The sequence below is a fragment of the Gopherus evgoodei genome, chromosome 2 (genome assembly GCF_007399415.2).
Source record: "Gopherus evgoodei ecotype Sinaloan lineage chromosome 2, rGopEvg1_v1.p, whole genome shotgun sequence".
Lineage (NCBI taxonomy): Eukaryota > Metazoa > Chordata > Testudines > Testudinidae > Gopherus > Gopherus evgoodei.
The window spans coordinates 270,600,890-270,623,809 of NC_044323.1; positions in this window are offsets into that span (position 1 = coordinate 270,600,890).

Below are 22,920 nucleotides of genomic sequence, written 5' to 3' on the forward strand. Positions count from 1 at the left end.
CACTGGGCTCTCAACCCAGAATTCTAAGGGGCGGGGGATACTGTGGGAACTATGGGATAGCTATGGAATAGCTACCCACAGTGCAACTCTCCGGAAATCGATGCTAGCCTAGGACCATGGACGCACACCGCTGAATTAATGTGCTTAGTGTGGCCGCATGCACTCGACTTTATACAATCTGTTTTATAAAACCGGTTTATGTAAAATCGGAATAATCCCATAGTGTAGACGTACCCTCGGTCTAGTGTCTGAGCTGACCAATCTAAGTGAACACCAATATCGGACTAGCAAGATTAGTGTTGTCTAGCTGACTCCTCCAAAGACAGGATCCCCGTGGTGCAACCTGGATCTGGAGTACTTCTGAGCCTGCTGTTCCACCAAGCTGGGCTCCCCCTCACAATGTGATGCTATGACAAGCAGCAAACCTCCAGTAGGTACTGCACTTACACAGACATCCACAGGCAGGGATACACCCAACTGAATTACATGAATGCTTCTCCCAGCCACTCATGAACTAACAATAGAGAGGCTCCAGCGAATTCCCACCTGCTCCCCTGCCTTACACCTCAGAACTGTACCGTCTTGCCCTGGTCAGAAGCCTGACCAGGGTAAGTTTATTACCTAGTCTGCCCCTTCCTCAATGTGGAGAGGACATGCACAAGCCTTTGTAACTGGGCTGAGATTTCCCAAGCACTTCAACCAAAACACACTGTTTTAGGTAAAGTATGAAGCAGATTTATTAACCACAGAAAGATAGCTTTTAAGTGGTTATAAGTGGTAGGCATAAAAATCAGAGAAAGTTACCAAAGAAAATAAAAGAAAAATACACAATCTAAATCTTAAACTTTATTACACTAGGCAGTATTTAGACCAGCAATTTTCTCACGCCACTGAATGTTACAGTTCTTAATGCACAGGCTTTTCCTTAAACCTGGACCTCATCTCCTCAGATGACCATTGTCCTCTCAGCGTTCCTGTTGCCTCCAGCAAAGGTCGAGGAGGAGAAAGGCAAAGGCCTGCTTTTACTGTGCCCTATTTTGTATCCTTAGTCCATGTGCTTATAAGACACTTGCCCAGACATGTCCTAGTGGGCTTGGCGAGTCACTGGGTTGAGCAACCCCCTAGTGTGGTCTTGTGCTGAGTCATAGGGTCGAGCAGTCCCCATTGTGTGGTGCTTGCGCAACTGTCATTGAATTGTAAATCCCTTGATTGCAACTCCCTTGCTGACTAATGGTCGCTGAACACTCTCCTGGGTGGGGAGTCCTTTGTATGTCACTTGCAAACTTACAGCATATTTCAGTAACAGCCATACAGCGAAATCTCATAACTTCATACACACTAATGATATACAAATTTGGACAGAACAATGAGTTTCAGCAGATCATGACCTTTCATATGATGTCTTACCTGGCATGCTTTGTGTGAAATATGCCAACCACATATGAATGAAGAATATGGAGGTTATACAGTGCCATTTTGAGGTACTGTGTGTCACATCCCCAAAGGCAGAATTTCCTATAAAAGAACCAGACATAATAAAGGAATGTTATTCTAGAATCATCCTGATCTTCTGTCCAAATTATTCAGAGATCCTTTGTGATATGCCTGGACAAATCATCCTAAAAGCCAAACAAAATATATGGTCAAATTTAGCATCTGGTAGAAAAATTATTCAAGCCCATGAACAACAAAGTAGCTAAACAAACCAAACTACAAATGTGGTAGTATGTGACAACGTGGTCCTTTTCAAGGAGTGCATGCTAAATGAACAGTAGCAAGAAATAGCGATGTGATTTGAAGCTGGACAAAAGCAGTTTAACAGTGATGAGAATTGCAGCAGGGTCAAAATAAAAACTTGCCAATAAAAAAGTGGTGTTTGGTTAAAGTGGTAAACTGTTGAATATGAATAAGAAACTAATATAAATTTAATGAAATAAATTATTTCTGATATGGAGGAGAATCCTTTTTGCACATGGAACTTGAAACTATTGCAGACCCTTGCGCTAGGGTAATGAATTGGACTGATGTTCAAGTACTCTTATGTGAGAAAGTTAGACAACTGGTACCACCAGCATGTCTCATTGTTGAGAGGGGCACCCTCAACACCCATCATCTGAATATTAAAGTTTCCTTTGAAATATAAAGACTCAGACTGAAGACCTTTTGAGCTGCCTATATGTAAATGTGGCCCTGTATATGTGATCAAATGCTCCCTGCTGCATATGCCCTGCCTACAGAAATAATGATGCACATTAACAGAAAATATCATTGGCGGTTTTCTTTTTTGTCTGGCTGTTTGTTTGCACTTTCTTCACTGATCCTGTTTTAGGTACTAGTTAGCTTTGATTTCATTCCCGAAGCATTTGATTTTATCTTGTGCTAAAATGTAGGGACAGGACTTGAAAGGAAAATGGTAGAGTTGCTTTTTGACACTAGGTTGTCTGATTCTGAAATACTAAAAAAGCTTCTGGTGCTTTCCTTTACAAATTTCAGTTCTAAAATCTTGTTAGTATTAATAAAAACAGCATAAAAGATGAGAGCAGAATATTGAGCGGTCCCAAGATTCTTTGTGTGCATGTGACAGTGAAAGAGACACAGAGCACATATCTTTTTAAAAAATCAGATGAGAGAAAGAGACATTGGAAACAGCTCAATTGTCTTGTTAAAATGGCCACTTACAGTATCTCAGCTTTTTCAAAGACCCTTGAGGGGAAACCTATTATAAGCAAAGTTTAATTGGCTAAGGACAATTAGGCTATTTGTCCAGCACCAAGTTACAATAATAAACCTTGTACTTAAGGAGGTCAGTGATGTCTTATAAGGAGATATTGACTGTGCATTTTTAAAAGCCATTTATGTATAAGATAATTCATTAAACTAGCCAGGCATTGTGTGTCCTCTAACTGTAGGAAGGATAACAATAGGTTTATAATAATTGCATAATATTTACTGAGATAGATTAATATTCACAAATGAAGGTAATTACATGCTGATTATCTTTTGTAGCTGCTTAGCAATCCCATAATTTGGTTGTGTCAGCATTTCTATTTCTCTGGGTTCATAATTACACAGTAATAAAACTAAAGAAACCTTATTTGGCTGTTTATAAGTATAAAAAAGTGTACAATCATTGTATATACAAATATATCTTTACTCATCGAAATGCAATGTGTGTATTGCTGTATCTATATATTCACATAAATGTATATCTATACCTCTATATACACACCCAAAATAAGTACAGAGAACTTGATAGATGTAGCAATGGTTATACATACATATCAGTACTTAGTAGTATTGAAAACAAGAGAGTTTGTTTAAAAACAAGAGAGGAGTTTATAATATGAAATACAAATTTGATGGGAGGATTACAGAACCATAATCAAACTGCTGGGCCATGTAGGTCTTTCATAGGCCAGCAGATATGGCTGTATCTTTTCCAGTTGTTCCTGTTGGATAAAGTTAATAATTTCTCCATAAGTCCCATGACAGAGAGGTCTTTAAGACCATCTTAATTCCATTATCTCAGAATGACCCTTTTGCCTACCAGAATTGAAGCTGCCACTCATTTCTTGATCTTGATAGGGAGTACCAGCATATTTAGTGACCCAGGTGTTGACACCCAACTAAAGATGCCATTCCATTAATTAGGCGGTGTTTTTTTACAGGTATTCATAATATGAGAGGGTTTGACTTTTTTTTTTTTTTTTTTTGCCTGTCAGCATTTATTCTTTACAAGATCAACCTTGTGTAAATGCTCTCAGCCCTATGATATTTGTGTAACATTTTAATTGGGGATCTCAAAGGGAGAGAGCTGTAGACATTCTTCATTTTCTGCCAAATGTTTCCCACGTTTCTGCTGCAACAGGAGCATTTCTTTCCTCTATTTTTCTCTTCAGCTAATGCATTAATAGGACACTGGAAAAAACCGAGCCAATTGTAACAATATACCACATAGCTGACCTTGCTACCACATTTGTTAATGAAGTCCTCTTGGTGGTGATGCAAGGCCAGCTGCCTCCTGTCTGTGACTGTAAGTGGAGTTGATGAAGGAGAGAGCTATGTAGCCTTGGTTTCTAGCATTTATGACTATATTAAAAGGCACATAGTCTCCTACCTTCAGTTGCAGTCTGTCCTTTACCTTGGACATCCCATTTTCTAGCCACAAATACTTGTATAAGTTTAGCTTTCATTTTCAGGAAAAGATTAAGAAACTCATAATCCATCACACCAAAACAACCTTAATTCTGATGCCTGGATTGGATGTACTCATGGATTTTTTAATATGTACTATTTTTCTCTTGATTTCAGTATCTAAATATTTGTAAGGGATATTGTTAAGTGGATACACTATAATTTTTATGAATTGACAGGTTTTTGTTGTGGTAAAAATCCTCATAATTGCAGCTGCCTGAGAATAATGTTGTATTATCAGGAGTTGAGGGTATTTAGCACCCTGCTAGAGGTGCTCAGCATATTAACACCCAAAGAGCCTAAACATAACTCAGATAATCTTAGCCCAGCTTCTGCTGGCTTGGTCATGGGAGAGGTTTCTTTTTGGCTCACCTTATATTAGCTATTGGCTGAGATGAACACAGATCCCAGGTTAGAGTGGTGTATCCAACACACAGCAAGTAAGGGAACCCTGCTAATTGCACAAGTCCACTCTAGTGTCTGGCTGCCAGCTGCTAGACAGGAAACCTTCTTGTGTTAGCATTACACGTTGTAAGGTTAATTCCCTGAGCACTGAGCAGGTGTTTTATAGAGCACTCCTTTGGGATTTCCTAAGAGCGCAGCAGACCCTTTGCTTGAAGTGAGAGTAACAAACTTTCAGATCCTTGTTTATGTCTGTAGTAAAGAAATTGTTTTCAGTTTCCCACACTCAAACTCCTTTGGAAGGGCTGAAAAATCTGCAGTCACATTATACACCCCCCAAGTAATTCTGATTCTAACTACTATGTAAGAGTTTGTGTATGGAAAAGAGCAGTGTGGCAGTGGCCGCCTGCTAATCATCCAATTTCAAATGTATCTTTTCTTCATCTTAAATGGAACAATTATACTCTCCATGTAGTTTTATTGTCTCTGATAAGAAAGATTATGCTTTTACATAGAGCATGTTGCAAGTGATTAATGACATACAGGCTTTCACAAGATGTTTAGAAACTAAAACCTGTGTGCCAGCTCGTCAGCTGATATAACTCAGCAAAGTTGAACTGAAGTCATGTTAGGGTCCAGCCCTGTAGACTTCTTACAGCTCACTGTGTGCTAACGTCATATAGTAGGATGCAAACATCCTTAACTAAAACTTAATGATTTGAGAATGAGCAATTGATTAATACCAGTTGGAACAAATGCCTTTTTAAGGTAAATTTGGGATTCAACAAAATCTAAATTTGGAGACCACCATTTGACTAATTTTTACACAGCAGAAACTCTTGTATGCCTCTAAGAATACGCATTATCTGGGGATGATAATGGACAGCATAAGGATGAATGAGAAGAAGTATGAATCTTTCTGTAAAATTCTAGTCTCTCTATTTGGAAGGGGAAATGCCAGGACTAAATTGTTAAGACTTTTGGCGCTGCAGAAGGTGGCACACCTTTAAAGTGCAGAGACCGAACATTGGCAAATGCCTATGGAGCAACACTGGAAGTGCATTTTGACTAGGGTGACCGTATGTCCCATTTTGGCCAGTACAGTCCCCTTTTTAGGCCCTATCCCAGCTGTCCTGAATTTTTTGACAGAACTGGACATTTGTCCCATTTGCTCTTGCCAACTGGGACAAATGCCCAGTTCTGTCAAAAAAGTGGGGTAGGATACCTAGCAGGCCAGTCAGTCTGCCCTGCATGTAGGGAGAAAAGAGGGTGGTCTCATGTGTGACTCAGACCATCAGCTCTGGACATAGGTGGGTGATGGGCAGGGCCGGCTTTAGGCCTATTCCACCAATTCCCCTGAATCAGGCCCCGCGCCTAAGAGGGCCCCGCGCCCAGTGAGAATCCCTTCCCTGACTAAAGGCACCTTTTTAATTTTTACTCACCTGCGGCGCTCCGGGTCTTCAGTGGCACTTCAGCAGCGGGTCCTTCGCTCGCTCCAGGTCTTCATCAGCACTTCGGCGGCAGGGCCTTCAGTGCTGCCGAAAACCTGGAGCAAGTGAAGAACCCGCAGCCGAAGTGCCGTCAAAGACTCAGAGCACCGCACGGTGAGTACAAGCCCCACATGTTTTTTTTACATTTTGTTTTAAAGTCATCCTTGCCGGGGCCCTGTCAAAACTGTTCGAATTGGGCCCCGCACTTCCTAAAGCCAGCCCTGGTTGTGGGTGGGCTTGAGCCTGTCCCAGGTGCTAGTTGTGAGGGGGACCTCAGGTTGGCCCTGTGCACAGGTAGAGGCCAGTATGGGGCTGGGGCTGGCCCCATGGAGAGGGGGACCTCAGCGAGGCCTCATGTGGGTGGGAGGCAGGAAGGGCTTGGGCCAACCCTGTGTGGAGGAGTGAGCAGATTGGGCTGTTTCAGGGGTGTCCTGTTTTCCCATGATCACCCTAATTTTCACCCATGTATCTGAAGACCCCATTTACACAAGAATCACAGTGATTCACCTGCAAAATTCTGTATCCTGGTAAAGTGATTAGGCCGCATTCTGCACTGCCTTGCCCTTGAAGTGATCTGTAAAGCTTGAGCAAAGTGAATGCAAAAGGGGTGTGTGAAATGCTACTACTTGTGTGAGTGAGTGGAGATTTCTACTTTAAATGCACATGTGCAAATGAATTTACAAAAGGCAAAGCAGCAGAGAGTCAAACACTGTGTTTTTAACATCACACTGGGATACAAAATTTCCATTACGGGCAGGCTTGTGAAAATAAAGCATCACCAGCTCAACAACAACAAGTGCACTTAGGCCTTGATTCAGCACATGCACATGCTTAACTTCAGTCCCATTGGCTTTAAAGTGCTGAGTTGGGGCCATGCAACAAGTGAGAAATAGCTATTTAAGAATGGAAAAAGAGATATACACTAGAAAGTTATATGGTGACTCCCAAACTTTCCCCTTTCTCTGTCGTATATGAGAAGATTGTTAATTGTCTCTTCATTTACTTATCAGAACACTTGGTGTTCTATCCAACATAAAATACCTTGACTTTTTTTTCAAATCACCACTCCATATTGGCACTGTTTTCTTTCACCACAGTTTTCACCTTTTCTACTTAACACATCCTTGGATTCATACAGAACTTTCCCTAACTTCTGGCTAAAAAAATAAAGGTGATCATAGAGTATCTGGGTTGGAAGGGACCTCAAGAGATCATTTAGTCAAGTGGTCCCCAAACTTTTTGTCTGGCGGGCACTGTGGCAGTGGAGCACCCCCGAAATGCCGCCAAATTTCAGCGGCATTTCAGCGGCGACACTTCTCGATGACGCCACTTGCCGTTGACAAGTGACATAATCAACAGGCGTTGCCGCTGAAATTCGGGAGCGATGCCTCTCAATGATGTCACTTGTCGACGGCAAGCAGCGTCATCGAGAGGCGTCCCTGCCAAAATGCTGCTGAAATTTGGCAGCATTTCGCTGAGTGCTCTCCTGGGGGCCAGGAAGTGGGGTGGGGGGACCCCTGATCTAGTCCAACTCCCTGCTCAAAGCAGGACCACTCCCCAGACACATTTTTGTCCCAGATCCCAAAGTGGCCCCCTCAAGGATTAAATTCACAATGGTGGGTTTAGCAGGCCAATGCTCAAACCACTGAGCTATCCCTCCCACCTGAGGGATAAGCCTTCTTTGCACATCTCCCTAGGATACTATCTTGAGCAAGAAATGAGTGTACACGCAAGTGAGGGGAAGCCCAAGTTTCTTCATACAGAATGTTTTAATTGCTGTGTCTAAGCCTCTTTGACATGCAAATGGAGCACCAAAGGCATTCTATACTCGGGCTCAAGCATTTCCCAGATCTTTATTCTACTGACAGACACAATTTAGATGATTTAATTTCAGAAATTAAAAGACCCTGCTCCTATTCCCATGTAAATCAAGGGCAAAACTCCCCATTGGTGCACCTGGAGCAGACTCAAACTTAACCCATTAGTTCTTGATGATCCCCTCTTCACTTTCCTGGAGAGATAAAGTAAGAGTCTATTAAAATATTTAAAACCTCTGACTCATTCCTGTACTAGTTCTGTATGACTCAGTTTATCAGTGGGGCTTGGTGCGGAGTCAATTGGAAAGCCACGTTCTAAGTGGTCATGATCCTGCAAACACACACACAAATATCTTTATGCATGATTAGTCTCAATTAGTTCTAATCTAAGCCCCAATCCAGCAATTTACTCCATACAGTTGGACAACTGAACCTATGGAGTGCCCCTTTGCCTTCAGTATGGATCCTCCCGGGCTCAGACGTCTGCCCCTGGGTAGCCAGGTGCAGGACTGGGGCTTTAGCCAATTCTTATGGTCCGGAATAATCAGTCAGGGATAAACATGAAATAATCACTCCTTCCAAAACTGCTTAAAAATGTCAATTGGTGGACATATTTTGTTACTATCTTTCTATTTTATTTTTTGACTCAGGCCCAGTTGGCTAGGCAAAAGAAGGTTTTAGTAGAACTGGCTGAAAAATAGGAGAAAGTTCAGCAGAAAGTCCAGCAAATTGTGGAGTGTTTTCCATGCTTTTATGTCTACCAACATTCCAACTTTTCATTTTCTGAATTCTTTGTGGAATTTTTCCAAATCAAAAATTTTGATTTTGAAACCAGAAAATTTCCAAAAGGGAACTTAGCATTTTTTAAATAAAACAATTCCAAATTTGACATGTGCTTATTTTGAAAAAAATCTAACTAATCAAAAGCTTCACAGCAGCAATACAATAATAATACCATTAAAAAACGAGGAAACAAGCAGGTAGATTTTTCCAGGACAGCCAAATAACTTTGTCTATTTAAAGCTTCTGCCACAAATTTTAAAAATAAAATAAAATAAAAGGAAAACATTTAAAATATCAAGTGTTTTCCCATTAAGTTCCATGTTTGAAAAAAAGGGCACAGTTCAATAAATATTTTTTTCATTTGAAAAATTCAGCTACTCTTGCTTGGGTTCTTCTTTTGTCTTTCCTGCTGTTCTGTGAATGACTCTTCCCATGGTTTTATGATCACCCTATAATTTTGACTATTGTAAAAAAAACATCAGTGGGTTGAACTGAATATATAATATTTTTCTCTAACAATGTTTTTTTGTTAGAGATATTTTTCAATTAGAATAATAACAAAAATCACTGCTTGCTCAAAATATCAGGCAGAACTATGGTTTTGCAGATGACATTCTCTCTTTCCATTTTTCAACTTTTTTCCCCAAACCATAACAAAGGAGAAATATAGCCACAGTTGTACCCAAAATATCACATTATCAGGCCAAATTCTGCTCACAATTATAATTATTGCAATGGAGTCAAGTATCAGAGTGGTAGCCGTGTTAGTCTGAATCTGTAAAAAGCAACAAAGAGTCCTGTGGCACCTTACAGACTAACAGACATATTGGAGCATAAGCTTTCGTGGATGAATACCCACTTTATCGCATGCATGTCGGACACTGCAATGGAGTTACTCTGGATTTTGCACTAATGTAATGGTTCAATATTATCCTCTTCAGAAATTCAAACCAAATTGTCAAATTTTAGAGTATTTTTAGTCTTTCAGAAGAAACATTCTTGATTACACTTTACATTGTTTTAAGGAAAAAATGTGAATTGTAAATAAATAGACATTTAAAGCTCAGGGACACATTTTATTGAGAAGAGGTAGATTTTTGCTAATTTTAATATAATATGTACATTAAACATAATTTTAAAAGTGAGTCATATGGGAAGTAACTTAAGCCAGCAGTTAGTTGATAAGACTGGGAATCAGGAGACCTGGGTTTTGTTCCCAGCTCTACTACTTAATTTTTGTGTGACTTTGGACAAATCATTCAGGCAAACATTTTCAAGTTCGGAAGCCTGAAATTAGGTACCTAAATCCATATTCAGGCATCTAAATTTGTAGATAATGGAAGCTCTGGGTATTCTGATCCTCTGTGAATTAGGTCACTTATTTAGATTCCCAAATATGGATTTAGCTCCTTAGCTTCAGGCTTCCAAGCTTTAAAAAGTTTGCCTTAAGCTCTTAGTGCCATCTGCAAAGTGAGAATAAAAAAATTCTTGTTTCAGAGGGGTGTTCTGTTGGTTAATTAAAGATATTTGTAAAGCATTTTGAAATCCTTGAATGATAGCTCTTTGATGTACAAGTGCAAAACACTATTTGTTCATTATTATATGACATCCTCAACTAGTGGATGTTGCAATATCTTCTGTGCTAGTTTCCTTCCCCCAATAAGGCATTTGTATCTGTTACTTGATGAGCCAGTTCCAGACAACTGTTCCACTAGTCTTTGAGAAGACCACAGATAAGTTATCTGATGACGAAGAACCTGCATGAACCAGTGCAGAAAACTGTGGTGCTGTTCCATTTGGTCAGTGAGTCCCCGTTGCTAGTTGTAGTTCTGTACAAGTCTGCTGCAGAGGAAGAGGAAGACAATGGCATGGGTGGGTGCTGAGTGTGGCTCCTCTAGCTCTGCAGTGTGTTTCACCATAAAGACCACATTGTCGTAGCCAGGGAGGCAAAGAATAACCTCTGGAGGAGCTTCCTCACTGCAAGACTAAAGTTACAGTGGAGAAGAGAGATTGGAAGAGAGAAGAGAGGCTTTAGGCGAGTTCTCAGGCAGAAAAGGGGAGGAAGAATGGATGGAAGCAGTGGTAAGCATGCTTGGGGAGAACTGAGAGGAAAGAGAGTACTGACAGGCTAATGGTCCTTGTGGAAGTCCAATTGACAAACCTTTGTTCCCTCTGTGAGGATCAGTCTCTTAAAAATATGAAACCCTATTAATAAGATGTAAGAAAGAACCTCTTCTTCCTCCTTTCTATTATAAAAAGGCAGCATTAGTGATCAATCTCTTAGGAAGCCCATGCAAGGGAGTGTTCTAATTCCTATTGCTGGACTGCCCAAAAGGCACTGATCCCAATAAAGCCACTACTTTATTTTAAGAAGGAGTGTTTGACTTTCTCCTCTGAGATTCAGGTCACATGCAATTCTCACTGATGAAAAAGGGAGCTGCATGCATAGCTTAAGGGGATGGTATGAACTTGAAACATTACATAATACATCAATATGGAGTTATGGGTTGCAGGAATGTGGCTGTAATTTGTGGGGCAGCTTCCGTACCACAAAGTTGTGTGGCTGTACTACTATATCAGGATATGAACAGATTGAACCTGTTAACAACATGATCAGTCCTTCTGGGAACAGAAAGTGGTCTTCTCCCAACCCTAATTTTTTTTCCACACTCACTTTGTCCAGGATCTGCCCCACCCACATAACAGCTCCTACATTAGCACTGATTTTAACACAGGTGTTCTGTGAGCAGCTGTGAACAAAGTTCTGTGAGCAGCTGTACTTACATCTGTTGGTAACAAGGAATTTCAGCTGTTAAAGTGCAGCATTCTCCTGACTTCAGCCTGCCTGTAACAAAGGCTGAAGCACAGATGTATAACATTCTGTACATCCATATTTTGAGTAATACAGGAATACATTATTCCTCAGGCAACCAACACACCTTCTCGCCACCACATCCGTGGTTCCTACTACCCAGTTCAGCCCCTGCAATGGCTTTAATCTCAGAACACTACAAAGCAACCATGAACCTCTACTTGCTTGCAACTGAAACACCAAGCTGCAGACAATGAAAGGCCTCTCTTTTAATGCAACACTGCATGAAACGTAATCTTAATTTTCTTATTTTTTTCATCTTCTTCCTCTCTTGATCTTGACAAGCCTTTGTCTTTCTCCTCTGACATCAATGCCAGCAGGGGTCAGGCAAGCTGTTAGAATCAGTAGTTGGTACAAGCACAGAGGGGCAACTTTCAAGGATCAACAAAAGGAAAAGTGGAAACTTCAGAAACTGACGCCCACACATTTAGGTTGCTCAGCTACTTGCAACAGTTATGGACTTTGTGCCTTGAATCAAATATGTAGCATCCACTCAACTCTTGTGTCAAAGTTCTGCAGTGAAATTGCATTACACCTACATGAGTCTTTTTTCAATGAATCAAAATCTACATCCACAAGCTATATCAAACAGGCAAAAAAAAAAAAGGAAAGTATTTTTAAGCTTAACCGTCTTGATAGAAAAGCACTGACTATTCAGCATGCCGAAACACATGGTATCTTCTGCAAAGTAAGATAAAGATTGTTTTTACACATCGTCCTCTCCCCCAAATCAATTGTGTTTCCAATCTGCTAAACCATTTACATATTCAGAATGGATGACAAGGAAATGATAGCCAGGTAAGGCATATTAAGATTTCAAGATTTCTGTTTCTTGAAACACTTTTACTCACAATTTTTATAATGAGCAACCACTTGAACGTACATCTTATCATTACGTATAACAAATTTATCCTCTTTAAAACAAAGTCTTCAAATGCTATCCATGGCACTGCACAAGTTGTTAGAGTCACCTTTCCATTTAAAGTAGAAATCCTGGCCCCATTGGTGTCAATGACCAAACTTCCATAGGATTTAATAGGGCAAGAATTTTGTCCTTATCAATGTAGGTACTTGTATGCCTCCATTCCCCATGGTATCTGAGCATCACTCAAGTATTTCAAAATAGAAATAACTGATAGAATGTAGTGGGATAACATGGTGGCAGAAGGATCGATAATACATATTGCCAGGTCTATCCTGAATCTCATCATCTTTGTTGTTTTCTTAAAGCCATAGATCTTGGAGGCCAGTGACTATACCAGAATCTGCGCTCTCATTAAAAAATAAACAAAAACAGTAAGTTTATAGCCCTCATGGTTGCAGAGATAAACTTGAAAAAGTGAGCCTTAAGGGTTTAAAAATCAGATGGCAAATAAAAAGAACTCCATATTATTATTTTTAAAATCTCATGATTTTTAAGTCAATCTCATGATGTTCTGGGGACTGGCTCATGATTTTCGAATGCTTGGGATTGGTACTATTGTGATATTTCAGTCCCACAGAGGGCTTTAAATAGAAGGAGAGTCCAATTCCCAGTCTCTGTCTATGCAGTGAGTATTCAGATCAGAGCACACAGTGACCTGTGTTGCTAAGAAGCTGGGCACCTGCATTGCATAGCATTTGGAACCATAATACATATCTGTGGAGTTGAATATGTATTTTAACTCAGGTTTTACCTCTCTCCTTTCAGGAACCCCTACTACATGCCCTGGCTCCTCCCTTGCAGTACTCCACACACCCTCCCAGTTCTACAGCTATTCTAATGCTGATATATCAAAAGTGGTTCTATTTTAACCTCACCATCTAACTCAGCGGTCAGCAACCTTTCAGAAGTGGTGTGCCGAGTCTTCATTTATTCACTCTAATTTAAGGTTTTGCATGCCAGTAATACATTTTAACATTTTTAGAAGATCTCTTTCTATAAGTCTATAATATATAACTAAACTATTACCATTTATGCCAGACATCTCTGCATTGCAGCTTCTCAAATACAGCTCCTATGCATTGTCTGTGCCCTCAGCATGGCCTTTTCCATTTCATTCACCTAACTGGTTAGGGATCGAGGAGACACTGTCAATTAACACGTATGAAAGAAAACTGTAGCCTCAGATTCCCACTGATTTCATTTTGAGTTGGATCTGATCATTATTCCTATTTAGATTTTTTAAATCATATTTGGAACAAATATAAGTATTTAAAACCTCTACAATTATTGTCATATCAAGATATAAAATCCAGGCTGATTCTTTAGAAGTATTGTTGGAAGTAAAGTGTTATATATTTAATGTGTACACAGGCAAATTATTATATGGTAGATGCATTCTTTCACCACTGTCATTTACAGGATCATGTGATAACACTGTAAGCTCTTTTGCGCATGGACCATTTTTTGCTCTGTCTTTGCACAGCACCTAGCAGAATGGGGCCTATGCACAACTAGGACTCACAGACATTACTGCAATACAAATAAATAATAACAAGAATAATAAATTACACCAGTGGAAAGAGTCCTATTGACAACAATCAGAACTGTGGCAGTTAATTCACTCACACAAAAAGGACTGAAGTAGCAATCATTTGGCCATGCAGAGTAACTGCAGTTTTGATATCATCATGCACATTTCCCTTTATTTGTATTTTACTAACGTGGCAGATTTCATTAACTGGCAAAATGTTATTTCAATAGGAACAAGTGGGAAGACTGATGATAGCATGCTGACATGAATAGCAGTGTTACTTTTTAAAGATGCTCACCTGTGCAAGGTCTAGGTTAGTTGTAGCTTCCAAACTTCATTGCAGAACACTGGTACCTAACTTAGAGCTTTTACTTATGAGCTAAAACTTGATGGCCCAAACCTGCTCCCATTTAAGTAAATGAAAAAACTCATGATGACTTAAATGGAAACCAGATCAGGCTCTTAATTTGTAGTGCATGGAAAATGGAAATATAATTAAATCACAGCTTCTGCCATCAAGTGCCAGTTTAAAAATGTTAATGCTCCAGGGGCAGCTCATAAGTAGTACACTGAAATATACAGCAAGTATATAGGCTCCTCAAAGGCACAGTCCTAGTCCTATGTAACTGGTGCTTTGGCATAACCCCTAGCTGGAGAGGTTGTCTTTGCAAAGTTACATATTCACTATCATTATTCAGGAGTCAAACAGACAAGAGAGTCTGAAGAATTCAGTGCAGACAGCAACGACTCAATTTCCCTCTAAAGTAATGGTGTGAGCAATCCACACCATTACTCCCAACTCCAATAAGTTCATTGTGTCTGCATTACTGCCTACTAACTGCACGTACAAAAAGAGCAACAAAGAATTTCCCCGTGCCCCCACATCTCATTTGTATAATGGACTTGAGCATGATGGGAATTTTCACATCATGGGTGAGCAGCCTAACTGATAAAGAAAAAAAAGGTTGTCAGCAACAAGAAGCATATGTTGTACTGAAACAGCATGCCAGACTAAGCCAGTTATACTGGAGGAAAGTAAAATCCTATTTCTAGTATCCAGCGGTACTCTAGATATCAGGTGACTTGCAAAAGAAATCCAAGTTATACATTTTTTCTGCTATAAGATACCAGTGTATTTAAGGAAGAACTTAAAAAAAAAAGTCTAACCTATTAACATGTAAGTTTCAAATGGTTCTTCTCTGCTTAAATAAAATGATGGCCTGTATAAACAGAACAAGGTATATATCAGGGGTAGGCAACCTATGGCATGCGTGCCAAAGACGGCACGCAAGCTGATTTTCAGTGGCACTCACACTGCCCAGGTCCTGGCCTCCGGTCCAGGGGGTTCTGCATTTTAATTTAATTTTTAAATGAAGCTTCTTTAACATTTTAAAAACCTTCTTTACTTTACATACAACAGTAGTTTAGTTATATATTATAGACTTATAGAAAGAGACCCTCTAAAAATGTTAAAATGTATTACTGGCAAGCGAAACCTTAAATTAGAGTGAATAAATGAAGATTCGGCACACCACTTCTGAAAGGTTGCCAATCCCTGGTATATATCTAGTATATTCAATTGAATAAACAGTTTGCATATTAATATAAACAGCCTAGGTGCCTTAATGTGCAAGTGTCACATCAGATTCTTAGTTATAGACTTCAGAACTCAAAAGGGAATTTGTATATTCAGGTTTCGGAATCATTTCTGGGCAACTCCCTTGTTCACACTGGCTTTTTCTCAGCGATATCAGCCAGCCCTATGAAGTTACACTAGACTGGTAAATGCATCTATTTCTTTTCATCAGAAATATTCTTCCCATGACTTCAAAACTGAAACATGTTTTATAAATTGTCTTGAAACAGAAATACTCAAAAGAGTGTTACATCTATGGCAATGTCATTCATTGCTTAAAACAGATGCCTGGTAAATATGAATTAAACAAAAAGAGATGAAAAATGTAGAAAACTGTTTTAGGTAACTGTCTCCTTTTCTGTTCTACATGCCATCTGGGGCTTGTATTTATAGAATTTCACTGTTCACCTCCATTAAACTATATAATTTAAACATTTTTGTATGGATAGTTATATTAAACCCCTCTCTTTTTATGTTCAATAATAAAAGAATCTCAAAAGTAAGATAAATTAACAAATGATATTGATTCTCAGGCACAATGTTACTAAAAATCATGGGTTCCTTTAAGAAAGCCAGCACGCAGGCTACAGTTCAGTATCACTAACTGCAGTGACCACCAGCACAGCTAAAAGAAGAGGGGTTGGAGGGGAAATCTAACCTATAATGCTGCACTATTGACTTCTCTCTCAATTCCAGGTGCTGATGTCAGTGCCATCTGTCTTGTCTCATGACAAAGTCTGAACACCCAAAGAATGTGGAAATAGATGATTAGTAAAATGCATTGACTGCATATGCTGCTCAGCAAGGAATTCTTGCCAGTACTAAAGCAGTTTGCTCGCCCACAGATAGCGTTGCCAACTATCCAGGATTGTCCTGGAGTGTCCAGGAATTAAAGATTAATCTTTAATTAAAGATTATGTCATGTGATGAAACTTCGAGGAATATTTCCAGCCAAAATTGGCAACTCTACCCACAGATTCTGGTAGAGTTTCTGCAATTGGTCCAGAAACTTGTGGAACCAGATCTTTCCTTCTGCCATTCTGGGGCATAAGAGAGTGAGGTTGGGCTAGATATAGGAAGCCTGTTACCCTCATCCTACTAGTAAGACAGGACCTCTCTCTCACGCTCAAACAGACTGAAAGAGGAGGCTCAGCTAGTGTGCAGTCATGTGCAGGAGCAAGCACATGATAGATTCATAGATTCATAGACTCTAGGACTGGAAGGGACCTCGAGAGGTCATCGAGTCCAGTCCCCTGCCCTCATGGTAGGACCAAATACTGTCTAGACCATCCCTGATAGATATTTATCTAACCTACTCTTAAATATCTCCAGAGATGGAGATTCCACAACCTCCCTAGGCAATTTATTCCAGTGTTTAGGCTGGGAAAGGAGTACATTCAGCCCTGCAGTTTACTAGCACTTTCTTCCCAAGTCCAGGTGATATAATACTGCCTGTCTGGATAGATTCCCAAAGCAGAGGAACTATCTGTTCCCCCTGCCATGTTAGCAATGTTTAACCCATACTAGATTATATAATGTATATTTACATTATCAGTATATAGCATACTTTGAACAATCCCCAAGTGCTTCACAAATTCCTGTCTATACATACACATCTCCTACATGCATCACTTCTGGGGTGAAGAGCAACAAGCAGACAAACAATAGAGAGTACATTGTACAATAGTAGGGGGAAAGGCACAGAAGAATAAATGTCATTATTGCTCAAGCAAAGCAGACAGGATTTTGACTTATGAAGTCTCAGCTGAAGAGGACCTCTCACTGTAAACTGTTTGGGCCTACATGTGTATATCCTTAGAATGATGAAAGTCTAAGTTGGCCATTGGGAATTCAAGGAGTGTAGAGTATTTCAAGCCCAATTCTTATCTCCTCTGATCTATGGAATAAATCTGTGGGTACAATGAAGACTTATTATACAGTAATCAAGAACAATCAGCCCATCTGACGGCTGAGTGACTGGATATTGCTGACCAAGCTGTTGTGCAGGAAGCTGCCTTGATGCAGTTCTTAGATTGTTCCATTGATGAATGGCTCCAGTTTGTGGTTTCGCTGAAACTTTATCCCCTTCTGTAATAAGGGCCTCAGTTACATCGGTCTTGAGATATATTCACGAAACTTCCTTTGACATCACTGGGAGTTATACATGACTATCTGACACCAGAATTTAGTTCTTTAGTCATGGCACTCTGAGGGCACATTTTTATGTGTTTTACAGGGTCTCATTTGCAGTTATTTTTGGATTCAGTCACTCATCTCTACATCACAGTCCTACTGTATAATCAAGAACTAGAACTATCCATGAGACACCATCTAGTACAAATAAAGGTATCCTCAGGGCATCATGCAAATGTACAAAACTGATGTAATATTCATGCATCTGCATTCCATTATTAATATTTCTTCTTAGCATGTTCAGTGAGTTTCTCTGTCATGGAATTTATTCATGGAATTATCAAAGTAAAGGGAAACAATGAGATTGGCAGGGGACATGACAGGGGAAGAAAGAAAGAGGAAACATAACAAATGCGGGTGGTAGATTTAACATCAAAGTAGCTGTACAAATGATCAAGGGACACCAGAAGAAAACACCAAACATGTATCTTCTCTTAGCTGTATTAAAGAAAGGTTGTTCTGAATGAGAATATATCATACAGCACCATAAAAATGATACTGTTTTCACTTTCAACATATTGTACAATGTTAAAAGCTGATTTAGATTAGATGCTCCTTTGGTCTTGATAACAATTAAAGGCTCTACCATACTTTTAAGGCACTAGTCCATACAACATCCCAGTAGACTGTGGAAATGTAGCCACTGCAAAGGGGAAATGTGTAAGTATGAACTCCTCTCTGCAGCTATCAGTTGGCTAATACAAGATCCAAATGAAAAATCCAGCTTTTAGGTACTTTGGGATTTACTCTGGAGTTACTTTGTACTGATAAAACAATACATGGCTTACATTAATACCAGGTACTAAAGGGCTCTTTGACCTAGCAGAGGAAGACATAACAAGAATCAATGGCTGGAAGTTAAAGCTAGACCCTTTCAAATTACAGTAGACACTTGATGTTACAAACACCAATTTTATGAATGGGTTTTTCAAATAATTTTTCACAGCGGACCAAAAAAAATCACATAATGAAAATGATGTCAATGAAGAACAAGTGGCTCTCCCTTCACACTCCAATGCCTTCCATCCATTGGGAATCACTTTGCAGTGGTTTGGACAAGAAGAGAATGATGCAGTGCACTATCCTGCAATTAACTGTGCCTACTGTAATTTTGAGACGTTCAATTTTATGAACTCCTCAATCCCTAATTAGTTTGTAAAGTAGGGGTTCTATTTCAGAAATAAGATGTACATTTTTAACAGTGATGCTGATTAGCTGTTGAAATATGCTATCAAGGGAAGAGGTGGATTCTCCGTCCCTTGAAGCCTTCAAATAAAGACTGGCTATCTTTGTGAAAGATATACTTTATTCAGACACAAGTTACTGGGTTTAATAAAGGAAAAACAGGATGAAATTCTATGGTTTATTTTATACAGGAGACCAGATTAGCTGATCTAATTGCCCCTTCATAGGTTTTTAAATCTATGAACATATAATCCACAAAGGTAGACTTTTCACCTTGGATAGATATAATATTATTCATATTATGTGCTTGCATGAGAGAAATAACTGAATGGAAACTACTTATAGTAGAGAAGTTGTAACATTTGTGATGTGTTACATGCCTCTCAATTGAACTAAAAATACCTTACACTCTGATTTTTTCAATGGAGGCAAGCCACAGCTTGAAAAAAAATTCTGCTATATATTGTACTGCACTGAGGCTAACTGCAAAACATCACTCTATAACATTGCTAGGCTATCTCTAATGTGGTTACTGTATCAGTGAAGAAAAGGATATGAGCAATCAGGGTATATAGAATATAAATTGTATTAAATTTCCTGCTCATATTGTGCTGTTTGGAGGTGACTATGTCAGCTGAATCATATATCATTATTATTTTTATTTGTTGCTGTATCCTGTAGAGAAATGAAAAGCGAGTGAAAAGCTTAGAGTGAAAAAAGTAAAGTGAGCAGGTGGTAACTACTTCTGATGACAGAAATGTATTTGATTCATAGATTATAAAGCCAAAAGGGACCACTACAACTCTCTAGTCTAACCTCCTGATTAACACAGACCACAGAACTGCACCAAGTGTTCCTTGCATCAAACCTGTAACTTCTGTTCGAACTAGAGCATCTCCTTTAGAAAAGCATGCAATCTTCGTTTAAAGACTTCAAGTGATGGAGAATGCACCATGCCTAGGTAAGTTGCTCCCATGGTTAATTGCTCTTACCATAAACAAAATTGTACCTTTTTTCTTGTCTGAATTTGCCTAGCTTCAACTTCCAGCCATTGGACCATATAATAATTTTGTGTGCTAGAATAAAGAGCCCTCTAGTATCAGAAATATCTTTCCCATGTAAGTAATTATAGGACATGATCAAGTCACCTTTTAATCCAAATAAATTGAGCTTCCTTAGCCTCTCAGGCCCAGATCCTCAAACGTATTTAAGCACTTACCTCCCATTGATTTTAATGGGAGTTAAATGCTTAAATACCTTTGAGGATCTGGGCCTCACTTCTTTAGTCTATAATTGTAATCTTAAAACAAATTTTAAAGAGACTATTCCCCAAGGCCCACAGCATTGGCATTGTCAGCCAGCTGTACGTATCATGGCAGATGAGGGTCTTCAGGAAGAGTTTGAATGAGGAGAGACCCATATGGACCATCTTAGGAAGGACATTGTGTGCATAGGTGCTGTAACTCTGAAACCCCCTTAGGAACTGTCACCTGATGTGCTGAGACTATCTCTGAGCCCATTTTCCCTGGCAGCTTGGGACTTCAGTGCCCTGCCTGGTTGTGCCAGACATGCTAACCTGCTACAAACACAGACTCAGGTCTGAACTATGTCCCTCAAAAGCTGCAGGCTTAACTGAAAACAGCTTAAGAAGTGTTCCTGTCTCCAACACCCAGATACCCAGTTCCCAATGGGATCCAAACCCCAGATAAATCCATTTTACTCCGTATAAAGTTTATACAGGGTAAACTCATAAATTGCTTGCCCTCTATAACACTGATAGAAAGATATGCACAGCTGTTTGCTCCCCCAGGAATCAATATTTACTCTGGGCTAATTAATACGTAAAAAGTGATCTTATTAAATATAAAAAGTAGGATTTGAGTGGTTCCAAGCAATAACAGAGTAAAGTAAATTACCAAGAAAAATAAATAAAACATGCAAGTCTAAGCCTAATACAGTAAGAAACTAAATGCAGGTAAATCTCACCCTCAGAGATGTCCCAAGCCTCTTTTACAGACTAGACTGCCACCTAGTCTGGGTCCAGCAGTCACTCACACCCCTGTAGTTACTGTCCTTTGTTCCAGCTCAGGTGTTAGCTAGGGGATTTCTCATGACTCCCGCCTCCTTTGTTCTGTTCCACCTCCTTATATATCTTTTGCAAAAACCCTCTGGGTTCCCACCCCTCCTTCTAAATGGAAAAGCATTAAAGATTAAAGGTTAAAGATGGATTCCAGTCCAGGTGCCATTTTCACATGTCACTGTAAAACTTCATTACCCACTTGCCAGCACACAGGTATACAGGAAGTCTTACAAGTAAACAGAACCATTTACAACCAATTGTCTTTGTTAATGGAAGCCATCAAGATTCCAAGCCACCATTAATGGCCCACACTTTGCATAATTACAATAGGACCTCAGAGTTATATTTCATATTTCTAGTTTCAGATACAAGAATGATACATTTATACAAATTGGATGACCACACTCAGTAGATTATAAACTTTGTAATCATACCTTACAAGAGACCTTTTGCATGAAGCATATTCCAGTTACATTATATTCACACTCATTAGCATATTTTCATAAAATCATATAGAGTGCAACGTCATAGGTGTTACATGGAGGAATGCATGGCAATACCTGTGGAAGAAGTAGACAAACAACATGTCAAGACCAACATCCCTGGTGACGCAGATGGGGGATCGCCTAGAAAGAGACAGGGATGAATAAGTAGACACTGGAAAAATTATGCTAGGGCCATGCTAATTACTGATACTAGAGTAGTTTATGGCATGTCTGTTAAAGAAACTTCTAGGAAGGTCATTCTGGATGGGCAAATTAGATGCATGCATAGAACAGAAAAGAAATACCTACGAAAAAATATATGGCCAAAAATATGGGTTAAATATTTTCCAGTTGTGAGAAGCACAAATATCAAAGACCCTGCTCACAATCACATCTACTAAAAGAATGTATAAATTGTGCTGTTATTAGAACACACAAAGGTATACATACCCTCTTTCAGATTTGCTTGTTTAAAATGCAGACAGAACTGATTCTCAATAGTCAAATTCTTTGCAGACTCACACCCCAGGGGAATCAGTGGATTGCACAGGGTGGAAAAGTCAGCACGGTCTCATGCCTTTAATGTTTGCAGGAGTGAGAAAGCACACCCTGATGATTATCACAGTACCACCCAGAATGTTGTAAAAAGCTGGCTGGTTCTGTTATGCCAAAGATGCAGGAACAAAGATTATTGTAACCAGAAGTGCTTGCATAAAATGTATAAACACATGTTATAAGCAGACAAAGATATTATACATCATTTATTTTCAATACATAAGACTGTTATCCTTACTTTGTTTGTCTTATATAAGTCAATTAAAAATATTCTCTTCCTACTGAGAATGATATAATATAAATGCATTGTTAATTCATTCTCGTCCTCCATCCTCATAACTCTTTCTTGCACAACTGAATTCACTCCAGGCTGTTCAGCCTTGCATGCACATCTTGAATTTCATTAAAGTTTTCAATACAGAGATCATCTGTGCTGCAATGGGAGATATTTAATAAAAAAAGTTTAGTACATTCAAATTTCCAGGAGTCGAGCCACTGAAAACTCATCTTACAATTATATCATCAGGGATGTCTGATAGAACATTTGTTTAATCTTCACATAAGACATTCTTATCAAAATCAGAGGTGCAGACAAGTAAGCCTGGTCTCAGTTGTGACTTGTTAAAAGGATAATGGAATGATTTATGATTTGAAAATCTTTGCTCACATGAAACAGAATCTTCAATTCTCAACAGTGCCAGGTGGAAAACTAATCTTCAACAGCTACATCAATATATTCTCTCTTCTTTTAACCAGGATGTCACAAAGCAAA